Source organism: Falco punctatus, assembly GCF_963210335.1.
Source record: "Falco punctatus genome assembly, chromosome: 9".
NCBI classification, from domain to species: Eukaryota; Metazoa; Chordata; class Aves; order Falconiformes; family Falconidae; genus Falco; species Falco punctatus.
Genome location: NC_137589.1, coordinates 27,524,188 through 27,531,737, shown reverse-complemented (window position 1 = coordinate 27,531,737; position 7,550 = coordinate 27,524,188).

Genomic DNA, 7,550 nt, shown 5'->3' with positions numbered 1-7,550 from the left:
TGCCAGTATCTCCTGCTCAGGTAACTGAAAGAAAACAGGTTTAGTGAAATAGGTTTATTCAGGCACAGCTAGGAAGCTCCATTTACACAAAAAGTTTGCTGTACTATTTAAAGAAGCAACCATCTGACAGAGTAAAAAACATTATTAACAATGTGCTAACAATTGACTATTAGTGAAGTGCAGGACCCTCAATGTTTTGAAGTCAGCTGGTCTAAGCTACAAGTGGGATATAAGATATGGCAGGGTATAAGAGGGCAGATTAAAAACATTTCAAAAATAATTCAAAGTTTTTTAGATGCTACAAAATGAATCATGACTGTTGATAGATATGGTCCAGGGGATGAAGTATAATTTTTAAAAAGTATGCAGAGCTCCTACAACCATACTGAGGTTTTGATAAAATGCTTTAAATCACTTTTCATCGTTTAAAATAAAAAAGGAAAGAAAAAAGAAAAAATATGATAAATTACTGTATTGATGCCACTACAAAAGGAATTTGTTATTTATGAGACTATTGTACATTACCTTTGTGCTTCTCTTCAAAGGGTGTCCATGAAATAATTATAATAGAGGTAGGTTTTAATGTTAAAATAAATTTAGATAAACTTTTCTAGGTACTGAAGAATTGTGTATGACAATGAGATCTAAATCTTTTCATCTTATCTCATTATCAGTATACTGGTTTAATATCTTTATAGCCAGAGATGTGTAGCCTTTGCAATAAAAGTAAGGCATGTGGTCCAGATGAACCAGACAGTACCATAGTGGCCAAATTACAGGCTGATTGCTTGATGCCAGCAACAGAAGCACAGAAAAAGTTAACCAGAAACCTGATACTGTGTTTCAGAGATGTGTCTTTTCTACAAGTGAGTGGAGAGCTTGCAGGACCACCTTGCAACCTCAGGTATGAGCCTTCAAATCAGCAAAAGAAATTACAGCAAGAGTGTTAATATCTTTATGGTAACGGTTCCCTATTTTCCTGCCATTGCAGATCACATTGCTATTTCTGCTAGCACTCAAGGATCACATACTACAGCCCTTCCTCCAGACATCGCACCTACTGTGTACACAAAGTGTGATGTGATAGGAGTGAGATGTTTCCAAGAATTACTTTTAATGATTACACTAAGTACAACCCATTCTCCCTGGTCAAGTAAATTCCTAACTGATTGCTGTCCTCATCTGGAAGTCTGGGGTAGGAACACGGCCAGATGTAGGCCACATGAACTGTTCTAGCAGCAGCTATGTGTTCTTGACTGACATCTATTCCCACCAAACCGTTATTTGCCCATATAGCAAAGTTCATTCATATTTCTGACTTTTTCATTCATTTTTGTTTTCTTCAAAATTCCTACCCACCTTTTGCCTTTCAGGAGAAACTTCTAACAGCTAAAGCTCAAACTGTGGTCCCAGTGTTTATCTAAACAACACTAGATCTAATCAAGACGTAAAGGAGGTTTACTGAAGGAAATTCTGCATATTTTAAGAACAGCTGATGGCAGTTCAAAAGTCGACCAAGACTGTGATATAGTCTTAACTAATTAAAATGGGGCCAGTGTGCTACTGGACCTGTTACATATTATCAAAACAATATATTCAAAACACTGATCAGTTATGCTTACTGAAAATTCTGTGCCAAGTCAGACAATGTCTGTATTATAAAATGTGATAAAAGTAATTACATCTTGTATCCTAGTCTCAGGTACATATTTATTTAGTTAATTGTTTCTATTCTGAGTGTTCTAAAGGATTATTGAGATTGATTAAAATCTTGTTAAAAGGCTACTGACTTCTAATGCAGAGGTGGTAAGAAAAGCTTATAAGCAGTCTGAAATTTCTTGTGTGCTTTATATGCTGTAGACAAAAGAATTTGATCCAGCTGTTAAATTCACTAACAATGTTAATGTTTTGGTAGTTTACTCAACATTTCTCTTCAAGGTCATTGTACAAGGTCTGTATTTTCTCCCCTTCTGTGCTTAGTTTGAATGTTTAATAGTTCCAATAATAAGTCCAGAATACAATTACAAACCTTTCTGCTTCCCTGTCTTACCTGACAATATTCAGAGCAGTTCTAAATACAGATATTACAGTTAAATGCCTGAAGACAGACAGTGTGAATACTCACTTTAGCCTTTACTCTCTGTAAAGTATATTTGAAGCAAGAGTAGTAAATAAGCACACAGTATTTGCTACTCATTCTTTGTTATTCCTCTGTTCAAAACCTTTCATTCATGGAGCAAAAACATAATATGTAAGTGAGCCACAACACATTATAAACATTCAAAGTGAGTATCTAAACAATCAGTGTCTGAAAGCTGTTCAACCCCACTGCTGTTATTTGCTGAATAGATATTCTATCAGACCACTGTCAATCACATAAATTACAGTAAAGGAATACTTAATAGAGAAAAAAGATTACTTTTACGATACTTATTCTATTTATAAATAAGTTTTATTTGCCTCAGTTACTCTGACTAGGCAATCAGTATCTGGAAACAGTCAAAATGAACTAGAAAATAAAATTATTTTGCCACAGGATTGTGGATTGTCTGATTAAGCATGAAGTGTGAAATAAAGATCAGATGAGATTTTTTTTTAAGGCAAAGGGAAATAATTATTAAGTAGTTATGCAATGTATAATGTTTAAAGCCAATGATGGCTTTAAACTGAAAGAGAGTAGATTTAGATTAGATATAAGGAAGGAATTCTTTACTGTGAGGGTGGTAAGGTACTGGCACAGGTTGCCCAGAGAACTGTGGACGCCCCATTCCTGGCAGTGCTCAAGGCCAGGGTGGATGTGGCTTTGAGCATCCTGGTCTAGTGGCAGGTGTCCCTGCCCATGGCAGTGGGGTTGGAACTAGATGATCTTTAAGGCTCCTTCCAACCCAACCCATTCTATAGTTCTATTCTATCTTGCAGGCAATCTAAAATTAAACATGCAGATAATGAAACTATCATGCTAATAATTGAAAGATGCTTATATGCACATCTCCTGGAAAAAGTAATGTATTCATTACTTTTAACCAAAAGAAATGCTTTTGGTGCATGATAAGAAACTGGGAAATATTCTTTAATAATAGGACAATGATTGCCAAAGCTTTACATGATGAGAAGCAGACGGGGAAATTAAGAAAAGAGGAATTCTAAAGGGTTGGCCAATATCAAGAAGCCTGTGGAAGACAGACTTAGAAGAGAAAGTGGCACTGATCCAATGGAAGTCCAGTTCTCAGAAGGTGTAGGCCTGAAGTTACAAAACCCATGATGATGGTGCACTGCTGCAGTAGCATTCACATCACATAGTAAGTCCTACAGGGTGGTGTAATCAAGGATCCAATTAAAAGGTTTGTAAAAACTGAGCTTCTTAAATTTGTTCAAAATCCACATATACATATCGTATAGTTTCTTCATACACTCTAGTGAGTTAACATCATGTTTTAGGAGACCATAACAGTGAGTTCCAAGTTTTTAAGGACACCTAGACAACATTCACAACAGAAACCTTTTCTAAAATGCCAGGCTTCTCAGAGAAAGAGAGGGACTCACTGTTCTCTCAAGTAACATCTGCTTCAGTTCAGCTTCATTGTATACACTGATCCCCATGGATCCACAGTGATTCAAGGTACCCCATGCTCCCTTAGCTAAAGTAGGTAGACAAGAGTTCAGTTCCAGCTGAACATGGTGATTACTTTTCTACTGGAAAGACTTACAAGATTTTAAGCAAAACATAAAATGACTAGAGTTAGAAATATGTGACCTTTAGTTTCTGCCTCCTGTAATTGTGCAGTGTGTTAAAGGGGAAGTACAGGTGAAAAACATAACAATTGTGAAGATGCCAAGGACTTCACAGCAATGTTCTGCACAACTGGACAGGCAACCTATTAGACCTGATCTTCAGCATATGTAAATGATGTCAAGGCAGGACATGGGAACAAAAATCAAGACTGATTTGTGCATATGCTCTGTTCTCATAAACTTTAGGAGACTAAGTAAGATCTGGGTGCCTGAATATTTTGTAAGAGCTGGGCATAGGCCAAGTTACAGTTTGAGAACTGAAATAAGCAAAGTAACACACTAGTGCTTGCTAGTACAGTTCCCCTTGCTAATGAGAAGTTTCTTCTGATCTACTTCTTTCTGGTTTTAAGTTTCACTTTGGGTGAAACAGATTACGAAGTAACAAAGTAAGCACATGCTGAAAAGATATATGATTCATGAAATCAGCTCAGAGGTAAATGCTTCAAAACAACATTACCATATAAACTAACAAGTAGTTACAGTATCAAGTGCAAAAGAACAAAATGCTTTGAACAGTTGTGGGTTTTGAGGATAGGATATAAGTTACTCTAACAATTTATTTTAGTGTTGCTCTTCCTTACTGTAATTTTATAAAGATCGAGGATCACTGCAACATATGGAAAGCAGCAAATAAGCATAAAACAGGTCATATCAGACTAACACTGGTATGCAGTAATAGATGTAGTGACTGTCTTAACTATAACCTGAATTTTAAGGATTATCAGCTCCCAAGAATTTACTATGGCAACCTGGCTCCTCCATTTCCACATCCTTCACCTTTCATCTGCATTGTAATTGTCCTTTTTAGAAACCTTTATTTTCCCATAAACCCCAAGCGTTCTAAAATAGATGATTTCTTCCAGATCAAGAATAGATCCTCCTTTTCCTCATGTCCTTTCCATAATACCTGTCAAATACTCAGCCACTTAAGTCTCTGTATCTGTCATCTAGTGCAAGAGACAGATGGTATGAAAATGAGAGCATAGTGGAGGGTGAACGAGCATACTAACACCAGGGACAAACCATGGGATAGCAAAAAATGTAGTTGAATTTTAACATTTAATCCACTGTGGTGATCTAATCTGTGCTAAACCTTCTTTGCAGGACGTATAAATGAGCTGTGTCTTGCACACCATGTCCTATGCAAGACATCAAGATTGTCCCGTCTGGTCCTTGCTTCACTCTAGTAGAAAACCCAGTCAATGCTATTACAGTTGTCTTTGGCAGAAGGAAAATGACACAGGGCCAATTCATCCATAAACATACATTCTATAAGGCTTTTGTACCATTCATACCCTTTTCCCCACCCAAAAAGTTTATGCTTATTTTTGTGCTACACTGTCCTTTCTTTTCTTCAAAAGCAGAAATTTGCTGCTATGGCAACAGTACTTTTGGTCATAATCTGAGAAAAGCAAATTTGCAATCAGGAATTAAAGGAAAAAGGGCCCTTAAATGTAAGGGACTTCACCCAAACTATACCAACAGGCTGTCTGTTAACACTAGATTGTCGGTTGTATTTTCTCAGTTTTAACGTCCTGCACAGGCATACTAAACATTACAGAATAATCATGCAGTTTTTCCTTAGCTGTATGTCATTAACACATTTACAGTCAGCTGTATAAAAGGTAGGCATCTAGTTTAAGTTAATTACTGGACTTCTTTTACAGTCAGTGTAAGACATAGGCACCCCTAGATGCATCTTATCAGGTGCCTCAAACAAGTAGGATGAATTACTCTTCGGGATGCCTACCTTTGTCTCTGAGTAAAGAGGTATTCTTATCAAGTATGTGACTTGTAGAAAGCTACACTTAGGCAAGATCAATCTGAGCATTCCTCAGAACCCATCTTCATTAACCACTGTCATCCACACAGGATTTTTTGCGCTATCATAAACAACAGATTTTTGAAGTTAAACATTTATACTGATATCTCAGTATGCATGGTAAGTTTTCCCTCGCATTCCTAGTTAATTTTCCCTAAACTTTTGTTACTGAGTTTCCTTAAAGTAATTTTGGTTTTGCTTAGAGCAAGTTAACTGGAATGCCAATTAAAAGTTTTTGCTATGTATATCACAAATACAGTTTGCCTTATTGCAAAAGAATTAAAGTCCACATTAAACTGATTATCTTCTCTTTATGCATTCTGCTGGCACGAGATTATTATGAATTTTAGACATAATTAACTTGGACTCCATTAATAGTGACAACACAGAAGCACAAATTCCTGCAAAATATAATTTTATTCCCTAAGCATTCACAGCCTACAGTCTTTCATGATCATGGTCTTTTGAATTTCGAAAAAAACAAACTGCAAGGAATATCACAAATAAGAATTAAAACAATGGTTCAACAGACAGCTTTTGGTGATCAAGCTACAGTATACACAAGAATCTGAGGGTAAGTGAAGGAGACAGGGCAGGGTCATCTGAGTTAAAGTAGAACTTGATTTAAAAATTCCCATCATTCTTAGAAAACAGCAATGAATGTAAAGCACTTGCTGAGTACGTGAAAAAATTATATATATAAAGACTGAAGAGAAAGGTACTATAAACAGGTAATCAGATACTTTAAAAGAGACATCAAGTATGTACAGCAATGAAAAATTAGTGTCAGATTGCTATAGGCTTTAAAGTAAAAAAGAACTTCTAGCACTTAATCTGTAGCGAATTTTCCGAGTAACACTGATGTTGTAAGGTAATAGTCAGCTTGTCATTTTCATAGTGAGGAAACTTTCATTATGTCACTCATGTGGATAGTAATTGTAAGAGTTTACAAAATGGATAGGTCTGAGAAAGAACTCCAGAAACTTGAAATGTGAATCAAAAATTTATAATTCACACCCATTTTTCTAATTTCCTATATTGCTGTCATCTTGCAGAATAAATTCACTGAAAAATAATAAGTAACCTTATTTTTATAATCCTAATTATAAGGAAATAAAAAATGCCGGTTTAAGAGTATCTAAATAACATATTTTTGAACAGTTAGATTGTGACATTAAATCTAACTGAACATACCAGATTATTACATATTCTTGGATAAAGTACTTGAATCACTAAAGTAAGATTTTTTCTTTTTTAGAAAACAAAAATAATCACAATTCATGGTTGTGACTATGTAGTTTTCAAGAATACATAGTATATGGTATTTTATATACTAAAATGCAGTACTTTAAGCTGCTTACAGATACAGAACTAATTAGTTCACCAGTAAACATGAGAAGTATTTGTGTGTTACTAAACTTTTTGGATTGACAAAAAGACACTGAAGACAAAGCAACTTCCCTGTTTGAACATAAAACAACTCAGCCTGCAACCCAAGCTCACTTCCTTTATTCTTTCAACTCTGTTTGGAAAGGATCTTTCTTTCCTTTGAAGAAATCTACAATAATTTCTGACAGGAACTCTGCATCTTTAATATTAAAACTAGATTTCTGAGTAACTGTAAACTTCAGAGCAAAAATTGTATTATCACTGAAAAAGTTAAGAGAATTCAATGTAATCCAGATTTTTCAACAATACAAGAGAGTCATACAGAGCAACATCTGGACATCTAAATTTCTGCAAGGGATTTTTTAAAATTTATTTTAATCACTCATAATATGCATTCTACTAATAGACATTCTAGTGAACTGTTTATAATTCTGGCTGTTTAAAATTAAAACAGAAGACCTGTATCCATGAAGAGAACAAAATGGTTGTTGTATCACACTAAAATCTAGGTATTAAAAAAACCCACCTAAAAATAAAATCAATAAAA